General features: G+C 42.3%; 1 protein-coding gene across 5 annotated transcripts in view; it reads right to left on the bottom strand.

The window, feature by feature from the left end:
• The window catches only part of ELMO1 (engulfment and cell motility 1), a 565441-nt gene that overhangs the window by 410758 nt on the left and 140507 nt on the right, over positions 1 to 14176 (bottom strand). The window lies entirely within an intron of this gene.

The following is a 14176-nucleotide window of genomic DNA, read 5'->3' on the forward strand; positions in this document are numbered from 1 at the left end:
CTGTTATTTAACAAGAACAACAGAAGTTCCAAGGGGGAGGCCATGCTTATGAGCCAATGGTCTAGGCCCCTAACGAGGGCAGACAGCTTCTCTCTGGCTGAGTCCCTCCTCCTCTCCTCCTCCTCCTCTCTCTCTGTCTTTGCCTTTCTCTGTCTTTCTCTCCTGCAAGGAGGCCTTTATTTTGGGTGCATTGGCACAAAATAGCACTGTTCTGCAGTCCCATTACTGGATCATCACACAGACTGACTTTGCATACAAACTTGATCCCTTTTGTACATTGTGTGTCCATTTGCTTGATCTTCACATTTTCAGGCTAATGAAACAAGTGAGGGCAGTATAGCATACACTGGTTGCTAGGTTACGAGAGCACTGCCTCTAGACACAGGACTACAGATCTGGCATTTAAGGAGGTATGGTTAAAAATACTCTGAAATAAAATGTGAACCCCAAGAGAGCCAGGAAATAAAGGTGGAGAGATGAGGATGAAGAAGGATGAGGAGGGAAAGGAGGCCAATGCTTGTCCATGCTCTTTTCCCACTGCGAATGTTCTGGCCTTCCCTAGGTACAACATCCTCACCACCATCAGGTACAATATCCCCATCACCTCATTGTAACTGTAGAATTTTATCTCCTCTGATTAACTGAAGGATTTGTGGTTTGAATTCTTTTCTGCTGGTTTTTTTTTTTCATGCCTCTAAATGGATTCTATTCTCAGTTGTCATATTTTTCATCTCATCTTTTTACTTTGCACAGCACCTGGATATCCTATACCCAACCCCCAAAGCTAAAAAAACAGAAAGATCAAGACAGGTCTGATGACTTATCTGTTAACTAGCTATCTGTGGTCTGTAAACACAGCACATGAAGGTGGAGGGCCTGTTCCACAGTGCATGCTTGCTCTTTTTTCTATCTGTAATAAGATCTGGGTCAGAATGAACAGGCAGAGGGGGTAGGCAGCTCAGGATCCCAGAAGTCTACCAGGATATGGCAAGCCTGAGGGGAAGAACACAGGAGACAGCCTGTTCCCCTTCAGGATTTTAATCAAGGACTTGTAGAAGATAGAGATGAAGAAAAACGTGCTTTCCTGGAGGTGAACAAGCTTGCCTAAATAGAATAAGTGCTATTAGATCTCCACCACTAGTTTAAAAAAATAGAAGTCCTCCATTAAAAGGCAGGAAAGTTGCTTGCTTCCTTGGCCAATCGCTCATGGCAGAAGCAAGCAAATACCTTCTTTCCACTGGTGTCTAGGATCTAAATACTCATAATCAACTTCCATTAGCTTAGACAAAAGCTCAGGGTAGAACCCAATGCATGTTCATGTCCCTCTAACATGCCCATTAAAGAATTTGTGGCCTCTAATTTGTAAACAAAAGTAATGAAAGTTAATTGTGAGTGTTTAGATGTGAGTCCCAGACTTGACACTGAACTAAGTGTAGAGAACACCCTTGAGCACAAAAGCCTGAAGCACAGCTTTAGAATTCCAGACCACAGGGCAGGGCCAGCAAAGAGAGAGTGTGAGCACTGGCGGCATAAAGAAATATGTTCAGATGTACCACATCCTGCAAATGCACTGTGGCAGTAGCAGATAAAGCCACCCCGCCTGCAGTGCCAGCATCCCATTCCAATCCAGCTCTCTGCTATGGCCTGGGGGAAGCAATAGATGGCCCAAGTCCTTGGGCCCCTGCATCCACATGGGAGACCCAGAAGAAGCTCCTGGCTCCTGGCTTCGGATTGGCACAGCTCCAGCCATTGCGGTCAGTTGGCAAGTGAACTATTGGATGGAGGACCTCTCTCTCTCTCTCTCTCTCTCTCTCTCTCTCTCTGCCTCTCCTTCTCTCTCTGTGTAACTCTGGCTTTCAAATAAATAAATAAATCATTTTTATAAAAGCAATATATTCGTAAACTCTCTCTCATGATAGGTGTTGAGCTGGGAGAGTAATAAGAGGCTGAGGATGATGGATCCACTGTGGTCTGGCAGTTTCGAAAGTGCACTGGGTTAGAAGGAAGCCCTGGGTGGGGCCTGGGTCAACGCACTTCCCATGTGACTTTGGGAGACTTGATTTGCTTCACTTTCCTTATCAACAGAATGGAGGTCAGGGGCCCATTGCCAAAGGTCAACTCTCTTCTATTTTATTATCAATATAATAAGCACACACACACATGATGATGGATTTGATGAAGGGCATGTTTTAAGGAAATGAATACGTCAGAGGCAATGAATTAGAAGGAAAGAGAAGTGAGTTTAGGAGATTGAATGAGGGGGTGGAAGACTTGCAACATACCGCTACATCCCATCACTGAGGTTGTATTAGTCAGCTTTTTGCTACTACAAGGAAATACGCAAGACAAGCTACTTCTGAATGGAATAAACATTTATTGAGCTCACAGTTTTGGAGGTTCAAGTCTAGCACTGGGGAGCCACAACTGGTGGGGACTCTGGTGATGGTATTCTTGCTGACAGAGTCCCTAAGTGGTGAAGAACATCACAGGACAAGAAGGGTTGCACGCGACTCCTCTATGCGGTCTCTCAGGAGGCCTCCAGGATTGAATCATGAGGACTCCACTCCAAAGATCCAATCCAATCCAATCCAATCAACTCCCACAGGCACCACCTCCAAACAGCATAACTGGATTAAGTTTCCATCCTCTGAGTGGCATTACCATGAGACCCTGGGGATCAAATCTTTAACACATGGGCCTTTGGGGGACATCCAACATCTAGCCAAACCACAGCACCCATGCTTGGCATTGTTCAGGTCATATTTCAGGTTGTAAGCTCAAAGCAGCCAGCTTCAAAGTTAGCAACTCAGAAGAAGAAGCCAAAGCTAGTAAATTCTTTGACAAATACATGTGTGTGCGTGTATGTGTGTGCACCTCTCCCCCCATATATAGCATGGAGAACAGTCAATGGGAATACATTTTTGATGGATAATTTAGACATTCATAACAAAGGCATTAAAAGTGTTCAAATTCAAATTCTATGAATTTGTCCTACAGAAACATCAGAGATATAGCCAATGTTTTACCAAAGATGTCTACTGCAGCACTGTAATGTCAGGGGAATAACTGACTAAAAGAAAACCCAAGTATTCCAGTTACTCATCTATTGGCTCTCAACTCAAAATCCAGCATTCTTCTTCCTCTGGCTCCTTCCTTGACACCGGAGCCAGACTTGCAGCCTGCGTTCCTTTGTCAGCGTAGGGATGTCAAGCTTCACCAGTACAGAGCACTGGAGAGATTCTGCCTGTGGTCAGGAAGTTCACATTACAGGAGGCAGAGGGCTTAGTATTAATGGAAGGTCCTGACCTTCCATTAATACTAAGCCCTCTGCCTCCTGTAACTCACAAGGTCCTGCTGTCCCTACTAGGAGCTGTGTCTAAGCAGCTCTGCCTACACCAACCTTCCGGCAACAGGGACACTTCTACAAGAGTCCTTCAAAAGCTCATAGAAAAATGGAATGAATACTTTGGTGAAAAATTTTTTAAATCCATGAATAGACTTTTATAATTTCCATGACCATTTTGAAGACACCCCCCCCCCCCCATGCAGTCCAGCACAGGCAGCTGGACAAGTGTCTTTACTCCCACCAGTTTGTGCATAACAGCTGGGCGGTGGAGACCCTACAGTGGTCACACCCTCTTTGAAGAGAATAGGGGAGGGTCAGTGACTTCACTTGGTCCTTCATTCTTACGTTGCCCATCTTCCTCCGGCTAGATGCCACAACCACCTTTTTGCAACCATTTCTTCTGGACCCATCAGTTATCTTTGATCCCTTTACTTGCAGTTAACCAGCTTTGCTAGTTGCCTATTCTTCCTGCTGAATTTCTCTGTTTCGATAATGGTATGTTTTCTATGTTCTGACTGGATCCTAACTGATGTACCACATCTTGCAAATGTCCTTAAACAAAAGGAAAATTTAAGAAAACGATGGCAAAGCAGCTAATGAAACAAGATAGCTATGAAAGTACTACTATGGGAGAATATTTAGCGATATGGGAACATGGGTCATTGTATTATAAAGTGACAAAAGTAGGTTACAAAACATAACTAATGTATGAGTCCAAATGTTTGGAACATAACATCTGCCTATGCACTGAGAAAATACTGATGCCCAGGAGGAAAACCCTTTTATAATGCTGGGCACTCACAGTAAGAAAAAGAGAAAGCAAGCAGGAAGGAAGCCTGATGTTGTGGATATTTGCCTGCCGCAGCTAATGAAGACCCCCTGGTTTTCGACAGAAAGGACCTGTGAGGAAGCTGACTGAACCACCATGAACAGCCTCATCTGATCCATTTCAGATGCAGACCTGCTGGCTAGTTCCTCTGCTGCCTCAATTTTAACCTCCCTGCCCCCCATCAAAGGACACGTGCAAATGTTTAAACCTGGGTTGTAATGGGCAAGTTAAAGCCTGTGGACTCAGAAAGCCACAAAGTGCTGGAGACAAGAGCTGCACATACAGGAAAGAAGCTCAGGCTCGCTCGCTCTCATGCTCTCTCTCTCTCTCTCTCTCTCTCTCTCTCTCACACACACACACACACACACACACACACACACACACTTTTAGAGGGACCATTCCAGTGGCATTGGCAGGGATTTTTGAGGATACTGATGCAGCTGGAAAAATATTGACTCCACGGCCTGTTCTAGGCAACACCGATACAAACATCAGTCTGTGCACAGAGAATGAGATGTGAACAACTCAGAGTCACGGAGCAACGTGTCTGGAAACACCAGAGAAGGAGGGATGGCCAAACTGGAGGCAGCCTGGTGTCACACAGCATCTTGAACATAACCTGCATGGTGTGGGGCCCCCAGACACTGTGTCAGATGGGCCTGACTCAAACCTTCACTTCACCACTCAGAGCTTTGTCACCCGGGTCTTTGGTACAGCTCCTGCACACAGCAGGTGCTCAGAAAATATCTGGTACATGAATTCATGCACATGACAACCTCTCTGGGTGTCCCTTCTCTCACAGCTACCTGAAGTATTTTAAGCATTACGAGTCAGAACATGTTTTTTACAAATGTAACACACAGACAGAGGTATGGCTTTGCTGCAATAAATGTTAAGTACAAAAACAGGTGGCAGCTGGGATTTGGCCCACAGCTATAGTTGCTGGCCCTTGTACTAACACATTAAATAACGTGATACATTAGAAGGCCTTATAACTACTATATTTTCCATTAGGTATAATGCAATAAATGACATTTTGAGATAAGTGTAAGAACAGAGTGAATGAGAATATCTCTGATTTCTACTGATAATAAATACACAGACACTGCTAACATGATCGTGGCTTGTTGTCTATGTTCATGATTGAAGTAATGCAAAATTTACATGTTCAAACCATTGCCACTTTCTTCCTATACAAGTTCAAATAGACCCCAGATGAAACAGTGGCTTTCTATTGTACTTAGAAGGAAATCCAACTTCCTACTATGGTTTAGAAGACTCAGGCTGGCGTGGCCCTGGCCGACATCCACAACCCCGTCTGGTTCCTCGTCCCAGCCCCAGCTCACTGTCTTGTTCCGGAACTCTTCTCTAACACACCAGGGCTTTCATGCTGCAGGGCTTTTGTACTGGCTGTTCCTTTTCCTGCAACGCTATGATCTGGCTCCTTGTCCGCCTCAAGTCTTGGCTCAAATGTAATCTTTTTAGAAAGACATTCCCTGATGCCCTATGGCAATTTGGCCAAGGCCCCAGACAGACAACCATGGCCTTGCAGTTTGCAGAGATGCAGATTCTCCAGAGCTGGCACAACCACAGTGTGGAGACCCAGAATCCAGGCACCAGCCTTAGGGATCCGAAATCTGACAGCAGAACTACTGCCAGAGTCGGGCTACACTTTATTTCTTGGGACTCACATGGTCAGAAGACTAAGGGTCTGAAGTCCCCAATTCTGAAACCATGTCCACCCACCTGCAGCCTTATTTCATTTCTATCTGGTTGTATGTAAACTTGAACCCAGGCATGTCATATTTCTGGCTCATTAATGAACCTATATTCAAAATAGCAACACCCACCACATCTTTATTCCTTTATTCTACAATTACATCCTTCGTAGCACTTACGCAAATCTAAAAACATATACTCAATTTTCTAAAAAATGTCTTGTTTCCACACCCACAATGACATATGCTCACAAAGCACAAGCATTTTCATGTTTTGTTCTCACTAGTGCCTAAAACAGGACCCGGCATAAAATGTGTTCAATAAATGCTCTTTGAACAAGTGAAATGGGTATTTTAATCATGACTGTGCCTGGAGTTAAAGTCAAATTATATCTATCAACTAAAGCTAACAGGCCACTCATGCCTGAAAGGGGGAAATGACAGTTTCCTCCTTCCTCCCACAGTACAAGTACATCTCAAATCATCTTCCCTTCCCTTCTTTATTCAATGACTTTCAATCAGCCAGCAGATGTTTATTTCATGCATACTATAGGTCCATGTATTATCAAGCATATTTAAGAGAGAAATGAGATATACGTGTTCACATTCTACTTCCAATTCACGTGTCTCAAATGAGTCCTGTATAGAAATGAGTTACAGTTCACCCAACTGCTCACTCCAGCCACAATACCAGGCAGCCCCAAGGCTGAAACAAAGCGACAAACAGCCCCAGACAACTATAGCTACTGTGCTCTGGGGCTCAAACAACTGTCCAGAACCATTCCCAGAAATTTACCGATTCCAGCCCTGAGAGGCAGGGACCTGGCTTGAGAGGAGTGACAACAAGGCCCTGGAAAAACAGGAGGTGGACTGAGCTGGAAGGGATCCAATTCAACAACAAAGCCAGACAAAGAACAGGCTATCCCTTGACTCCCATTCAAGGTGCCTGTTTCTCTACCTTCTCTTTTTCCATTCGCTTTCCCACAAACGAGATTAGAATCCAAAGTAAACTTTTCTAGAGGAGTTAGTAGGGAAGCCAGATATAAGAGAAGAGGGTTGAACAGCCAAAACTCACCTACACCTTAGCCTACTTTAGTCTTTCTCTTCCTTTTGCCCTGGAGTTGTCCATTTTTTAGGGGGGTAACACTTCATATGCCTAAGTATTACTAATGTAGTGAGTGGTTAGAAAAACTATTCTAACTTAATTAGGATGTAGCTTTTCTTAAGAGTTGATCTAAAGATAATGGCCAGATACACCAATAAATACATCTCAGATCTATTTACAGAAATTAATTAATTTCAATGGAATGTCTTATATACAGAAAACATTCCATAAAAGGAAAATAAATAGTTACAAATAATGCAAGTACCTAAAAACAGATGATTTATGAGGGATATAAAATTATGATATACCTAGGCATGCATCTTACTAAATATATGCAAGAATAATACAGGAGAAATGATAAAGCTTCAGTGAAAAATGTTTAAGAACATTCCAATAAATGGAAAGATATATTGTTTTCATGGATAGGATAGTCAATATCCTAAAGAAAGCAATTTTCTCAGTCATTAATCCATAAATCAAAATCCTAGTGGTATTTGACAAGATAGTAAAATTCATATGGCAGCGTAAAAGACAGAGCTGGACAGGGTGATTTTGATGAAGGAAGAAGAGGAAAAAGTGGGGGAAGAAGAAGGAGAAAAGGAAACCCAGGGAGGCAGGAGGATGAGAGTTCCACTTGACAATGGATATCAAGGAAAAGTAAAAATAAATAAATAAATAGCTATAAACTGGGTGAAGATATAGAAAAAGAATTTGTCCGTAACCTGTAACAAATTCCCATAAATCGATGGCAATAAAATCTTGTCCCCCTACTGGACAAAGGCTATCTAAGCAATTTGAAGAAGAAAAATATGAATAGATAAGAAATATGAGAAAATATTATTTGCATTAGCAGTTGAGGAATTGCAAATAAAAGCCCCAAGAAGTCCCATGGCAGCCCAGCCAGTTGAATAACATCAGCAAGTCTAAGACAGTAAGCACTAGTTGGGATGAGGAGAACAGGAACTCTGACACATTGTGAGTGGGACTATGTGCTGGTACAGTCACTTTGAAAAGGAGAGTGGCAATCCCTGTCAAGCTAAAGTTGGGGTTTCCTCTCTAGGGGTAGGGAAACTTTTTCCTACCAAGTGCCATCTGGATATTTATAACATCATTTGTGGGCCATGCAAAATCATCAACTTAAAAATGAGCCTGCTACAAACTGTTGAAATCTTTACTTAATATATACTAAACTGATCTTCTGTATATAAAGAGAATTGAAAATGAATCTTGATGTGAATGGAAGGGGAGTGGGAGCGGGAAAGGGGAGGGTTGCGGGTGAGAGGGAAGTTTGGGGGGGGGGGAAGCCATTGTAATCCATAAGCTGTACTTTGGAAATTTATATTCATTAAATAAAAGTTTAAAAAAAAAAAAGAGCCTGCTATAGAATACTGAATGTTGGGTCCTGCTTATGGTTGCCTTAGCAGGGACAGACCCAATGATTTCACAGGTCTTATGCAGCCTGCAGGCCCAACCCAAGAGTTTTCTACATCCTAGGGAAAATTTTAGACAGTCTCACACAGATATACCCAAACACATGTATCATACAGTATTATTTGTAATAGCAAAACTAAGGAAACAACTGATGATCAGTGAGGAAATGGATAAATCAACTGTTTATTTCATGACGTAGGAGGGCATACATAATTCATCTCAAAAACATTACTCAGTGAAAAAAGCAAATTACAAAAGGTTACCTACATTCTATATATTGTTTATGAATACATACATATGTAGAGAACCTATATAAAATTCATTAGAAAACAATATATCAAATTTAGGCTAGTATTTAGCTCTGAGAAGGGTAGAACACAGAGACAGAAAAACAATGGGTCAGGGCTTCAGCTGTACTTGCAATTGTTTCCCACGAGCTCTGAAGCAACAGTCAGAATGTCAACATCTATGAACATCTGGACAGTGGCGTGTGTTAGTTCTATCAATTCCTATACTTTTTTGATGCATTTGAAAAATGACATGATTAATACAAAGCTTTAAATCACTATATTGAAGTGAATTTTATAAAAATAACTAGGACTAGCACAAAACCTAACTATCTGCATCAACCATAGTGGTTAGGGAGCTGACACTGTGGCAGAGCAGGTTCAGCAGGGCCTACCATGCTGGTATCCCACACCAGAATGCTGGTTGGAGTCCTGGATGCTCTGCTGCTGATCTACCTTCCAGCTACTGTGCATGGGAAGGCAATGGATGATGGCCTAAGTGCCTGGATCTCTCTCTCTCTCTCTCTCTCTCTCTCTCTCTCTCTCTCTCTTCCTCTGTGTGTGTGTGTGCGCGCGCATGTGTGTCTCCCTTTCTTTCCGTCTTTCCCCACTTCTCTCTCACGCTCTCTACCTCTGCCTCTTTCTGTCTGTGGCTCTGCATTTCAAATAAATAAATCTATTTAAAGAAAGCAGTGGTTGGATTTCTTACATCTATGCATTAGTTTGTAATAAAAAACATTAAAGATAAACACATGCTCACATATATAATGTGCTGACTACAAATTAGCCTTGTACAATCCTGTTCTGTCAAGTTATATACTTAAAACAACCAAAATGCAGTATTTCTTAAAAGTGTCTTTTAGTCAAGTTACTCATTTTCAAATAATGGAACATGTTTTTGTTTTGTTTTGCTTTCTATAAGAGGGGAAAATTCTCAGATGATGCCTCAGAACCTAGAACAGACAACAAGCTACTGTATTAGTAGCAATATGCTTTATAAGCTTAGGTTTGTAAATGTATATTTTATTATGGTATTCAGCAGGATTAATGAGACTTTGAATTCCGGGTTCAAATCCCAACTGCTTTGCATCTGATCCACCTTCCTGCTAGGCAGCAGATGATGGCTCAAGTGCTTCGGTCTTTGCCACCCACAAGAGAGACCCAGGTGGAGTTCCTGGCTCCGGGTTTGATGTGGCCCAGTGTTGGCTGTTGGGGAGTTAACCAATGGGCAGAAAATCTCTGTGTCTCTCTCTCTTTCTCTCTGTGTCTCTCTACCTTTCAATTAAGTAAAATAAATAAATGTTTAAAGAATAGTGAGACTTATATTAAATTGGTATTCAACATCTGGTATTGCCAAAGACCATAAATCTGCTTCTGCATTCAGTTTGCTTTTGTGTTTTGTTGTCTCATGCAACGTGGAAGTAATCTAGATACAGTCACACATTTATATATTTCTGTATTGCTCTATAACAAATTATTTCAAAACCAGGAGCTAAAATAGCACAAATGGGTTATTTCCATCTCTATGGGTCAGTAGTGAAGCACAACAGCCCTAGCTGGGTCCTCTCTGTGGGGTCTCTGCGGCTGAAAGCAAGGGCTTGGTTGGCGGGGTCTTTATTTGGAACTCAGAGCCCTCGCCCCATTCACCCAGGTTTACTGCAGAATTCAGCTCCGTGACTCAGATCCGTCTTTAGTAGCCACTGACTAGGGACACTATACTCTGAGAGTCTGCTCTCAGGGCTTTTCCTTGTAGCTTTTTCCACAACATAGCAATTTGCTTCTGCTTAGGACCAATAAGAGAGCATCTCATTACAGGTTCACCTTCTTGTCAAGGTCCACCTGATTTGGTCAAGCCCAACAGCATAATTTGCCTATTGATTAATCCGAAGTCCAATGATTAAGGGCCTTAAATACAAATGAAAATCCTTTTTGTCACACAATGCAATATAATCACAGGAGGGACATCCACTCCCAGGTATAGCCCGCATTGAATCAGAGGTGACTGTACAGGGTGTCTAACAGCAGCAGTTGGGAATCATAGGGCCTTCGTAGAGTTCTGCCTTCCACACCAAGGCAGATATCACTGTAACCTTTAACAGTTTGCCCTGAAACCTTAGGAATCTTTCTAGATGCTTCAACAAAGAGCCACAGGACATTTTGTTTTTCAAAAGTGTATAACCAATGTCTACTGTCAACTCTCATCTCTTATAAATAAGTATTGGAGGTGAGGCCAAAAGTTCTAAAAATGTACAAAAAGGGGTAAAATTAGGTTTTAATCTTTGAAACACCTAACATGCTCCTAAGCCAACAATCTAGAACTATTCTGATCTTCCATGAACCCAGAACACAGGTGTAGCCACGCAAAACTCACTGAGATGCTTTTTTTCTCAGGTGGGCGGATTTATACTTGATTTGAAATAAAAGCAGTGCAGTCTTCCCAGTCAATGGCACACTTGTAAGAAGTGTAAATATGTGCACCAGGAAAGGGGTAAATGAAATGGTTCATACTGAAGTCTGTTCAAAATCAACTTCCCTCAGGGGCCAGCACTGTGGCACAGCAGGTTAAGCCACTGCTTTGCAATGCCAGCATCCCATATGGGCACCACTTTGAGTCCCAGTAGCTCCACTACCAATCCAGCTCCCTGCTAATGTGCCTGGGAAAGCAACAGAAAATGGCCCAAGTATTTGAGACCCTGCACCCATGTGGGAGACCAGGAAGAAGCTCCTGGCTCCTGACTTTGGCCTGGCCCAGCCCTGGGGCACTGTGGCCCTTTGGGGAGTGAATCAGTGGATGGAAGGTCTCTCTTTCTCTGCAACTCTGCCTTTCAAATAAATAAAATAAATCTTTTTTAAAAATCAATGTTACCTGGCAGTGTAAGTTAATAATAAAGACGCTTCCTTCACTGTGCTACTGCTTATTATTAGATTTTATTCACATTTAAGTAAGTCAAAATTGTACTTTAAAAAGTCCACATAATAAATTCCTTTTGCAACTCCTGAATCACCCATGAAAGCCAGTGAAATGGAACATTGTTCACAAAAATATTCAAGTTCTTGGTTTCACATTCAATTCTGACACTCTGAAGTTCTATGACTCAAAACTCTGCAACTCCTAAGATGTTTATGAACCATAAATGTTTAAATTAGGCAATTCATGAAAGTGCCTAGCACCTAGGAGTTACTCCATAAATGATAGCTACATCTATGCCTTACTGACAGTTTCTTTGACTCATCATTCAATTTCTACTGATGTATTATAAGGAATGATTAAGGAATTACAAAGACTTAGTCTAAAAACTAGACACTTCAAGGGGCCGGCATTCTGTCACAGTGGATTAAGTCACTGGTTGCAATGCCAGCATCCCATATGGGTACTGGTTCAAGTCCCAGCTGCTTCACTTCCAATCTGTTTCCCTGAAAATATGGTTGGGGAAGCAGCAGAAGATGCCCCCAACTACTTGGGCACCTGTACCCATGTGGGAGACCCAGCCTAGGCTGTTACAGCCATTTGGGGAGTGAATCAGTAGATGGAAGACCTCTCTCTCTTGCTCTCTTTTCTCTTTCTGTAATTGCCTGTCAAATAAATAAACAAACCTTTAAAAAATGGACACTTCAGTATTGTTTAAGAAAGAGACTTTAAAAGTACAAATACAAAGAACTTATTTTGAAAATTGAGTTAAATGCTTTTCAATTAAGAAAACTTAACCAAAAACAAAACAAAACAAAAACAAAAAGAGGAAACACAAAACATGACCCTGGAAAGGCACCTTATAGACTATTTTGCTGGCATTGTGTCATGCATTCTTCACTATCCTATGAACTAGGTTGAGTAAATGAACAGGCATGTTAGGATGCCTGCTATATACTAAGATAAAGAACAAGATATGAAATCACATGTATATTATTTTACAAATACAAATATACTTTAAGACTCAAACAGGGGCTAGCACTATGGCACAGCGGGTAAAGACGCCACCTGCAGTGCTGGCATCCCATATGGGCACTGGTTAGAGTCCTGGATGCTGCACTTCCAATCTAGCTCTCTGCTATGGCCTGGGCAAGGAACAGAAGATGACCCAAGTCCTTGGGATGCTGCAACCTTGTGGGAGACCTGGAAGGACCTCCAGGTTCCTGGCTTCAGATTGGCCCAGCTCCGGCCATTGCAGTAATTTGGGGAGTGAACCAGTGGATAGAAAACCTCTCTCTCTCTGCCTCTATCTCTCTGTAACTTTGCCTTTCAAAAAAAAAAAAAAAATACTCAGGCAGCCTTGAGAGAATAAAATGTCAATATTTTTCTCTGAATAATATAATTCTAAATTTTTTTAAAAGTTATACTTTTTTCTTGTACTGTGTCTCTAATTTGCCTCTTTTGCTCATGTAAATTTTTTCCTTTTTTTTTTTTAAACTTATTTGAGTGGCAGAGATGGAGGAGACAGAAAGAACTCCAATCTGTTGGTTCACTCCCAAATGCTCACAGTGGCTAGAGCTGGACCAGGCCAAAGCTGGGGAGCCAGGAACTCAATCTAGCTCTCCAAGTGCGGGTAGAGAACCAGCGAGCTGAGCCATCACCTGCCACCTCACAGTCTGCATCCTCCGGAGGCTGGAGTCAGGACCCAGAGCCAGGCATCAAACCAGGCACTGCAATGTGGTGCGCACATGTTTACTGGCGCCTTAATTACTCGGCCAAATGCCTGACTGCCCCCAGGTGAATTCTGTTGATCTTTATTTATTTGAAAGACAGAGTGACCAAGAGAAGGAGAGCGACTCGGGAAGGGGAGTGACAGAGGTCTTCCATTTGCTGGTTCACTCCCCAAACGGTACAACAGCAAGGCCTGGGCCAGGCTGAGGGCAGGAGCCGGGAACTCCATCTGGGTCTCTCACATGAGTAGCAGAGGCCCAAGTTCTTGGCCCATCGTTCCGTGTTTTCCCAGGTGCTTTAGCAGGAGCTAGATGGGAAGTAGAGCAGCCAGGACTCAAACTGGCACTCCCATCTGGGATGCCAGCATTGCAGGAGGCAGCTAAACCTGCTGTACCACAATGCCAGGCCCCAGGTTTATGTTTTTCAAAGAAACTTGGGATTACAAATCTGTTCACTTAGGAGCTGAAGATACTGAGAAGATCCTGAAGATACTGAGAAAAAGAACTGTTTATGTAAATTGTATTATTATTTCTCCATCTAAAATCTGAACCTAACTATAGAACTTGTAAATCTAAAGCTGCAAGAGAGAGGATACTTGAACATTGAGGAAGAAAAGTAGAGGGACAGAGAGTCGAAGAGAAGTTTTAAAAAGCTGGTTAATCGCACCCCTTCGAAAGGGAACCTTAGGGAGGAGTGGAAAGACTGACCCAAGAATGAAATCACAGACAGAAGGAAAGAAAGAAAAACTGCAGATGTAAAAGGCTCACAGGAGAAGAATAAATAAATATTAGGAAGTGAAAAACTACCAGAAATAAGAAGAA

The sequence above is a fragment of the Lepus europaeus genome, chromosome 20 (assembly GCF_033115175.1).
Source record: "Lepus europaeus isolate LE1 chromosome 20, mLepTim1.pri, whole genome shotgun sequence".
NCBI lineage: Eukaryota > Metazoa > Chordata > Mammalia > Lagomorpha > Leporidae > Lepus > Lepus europaeus.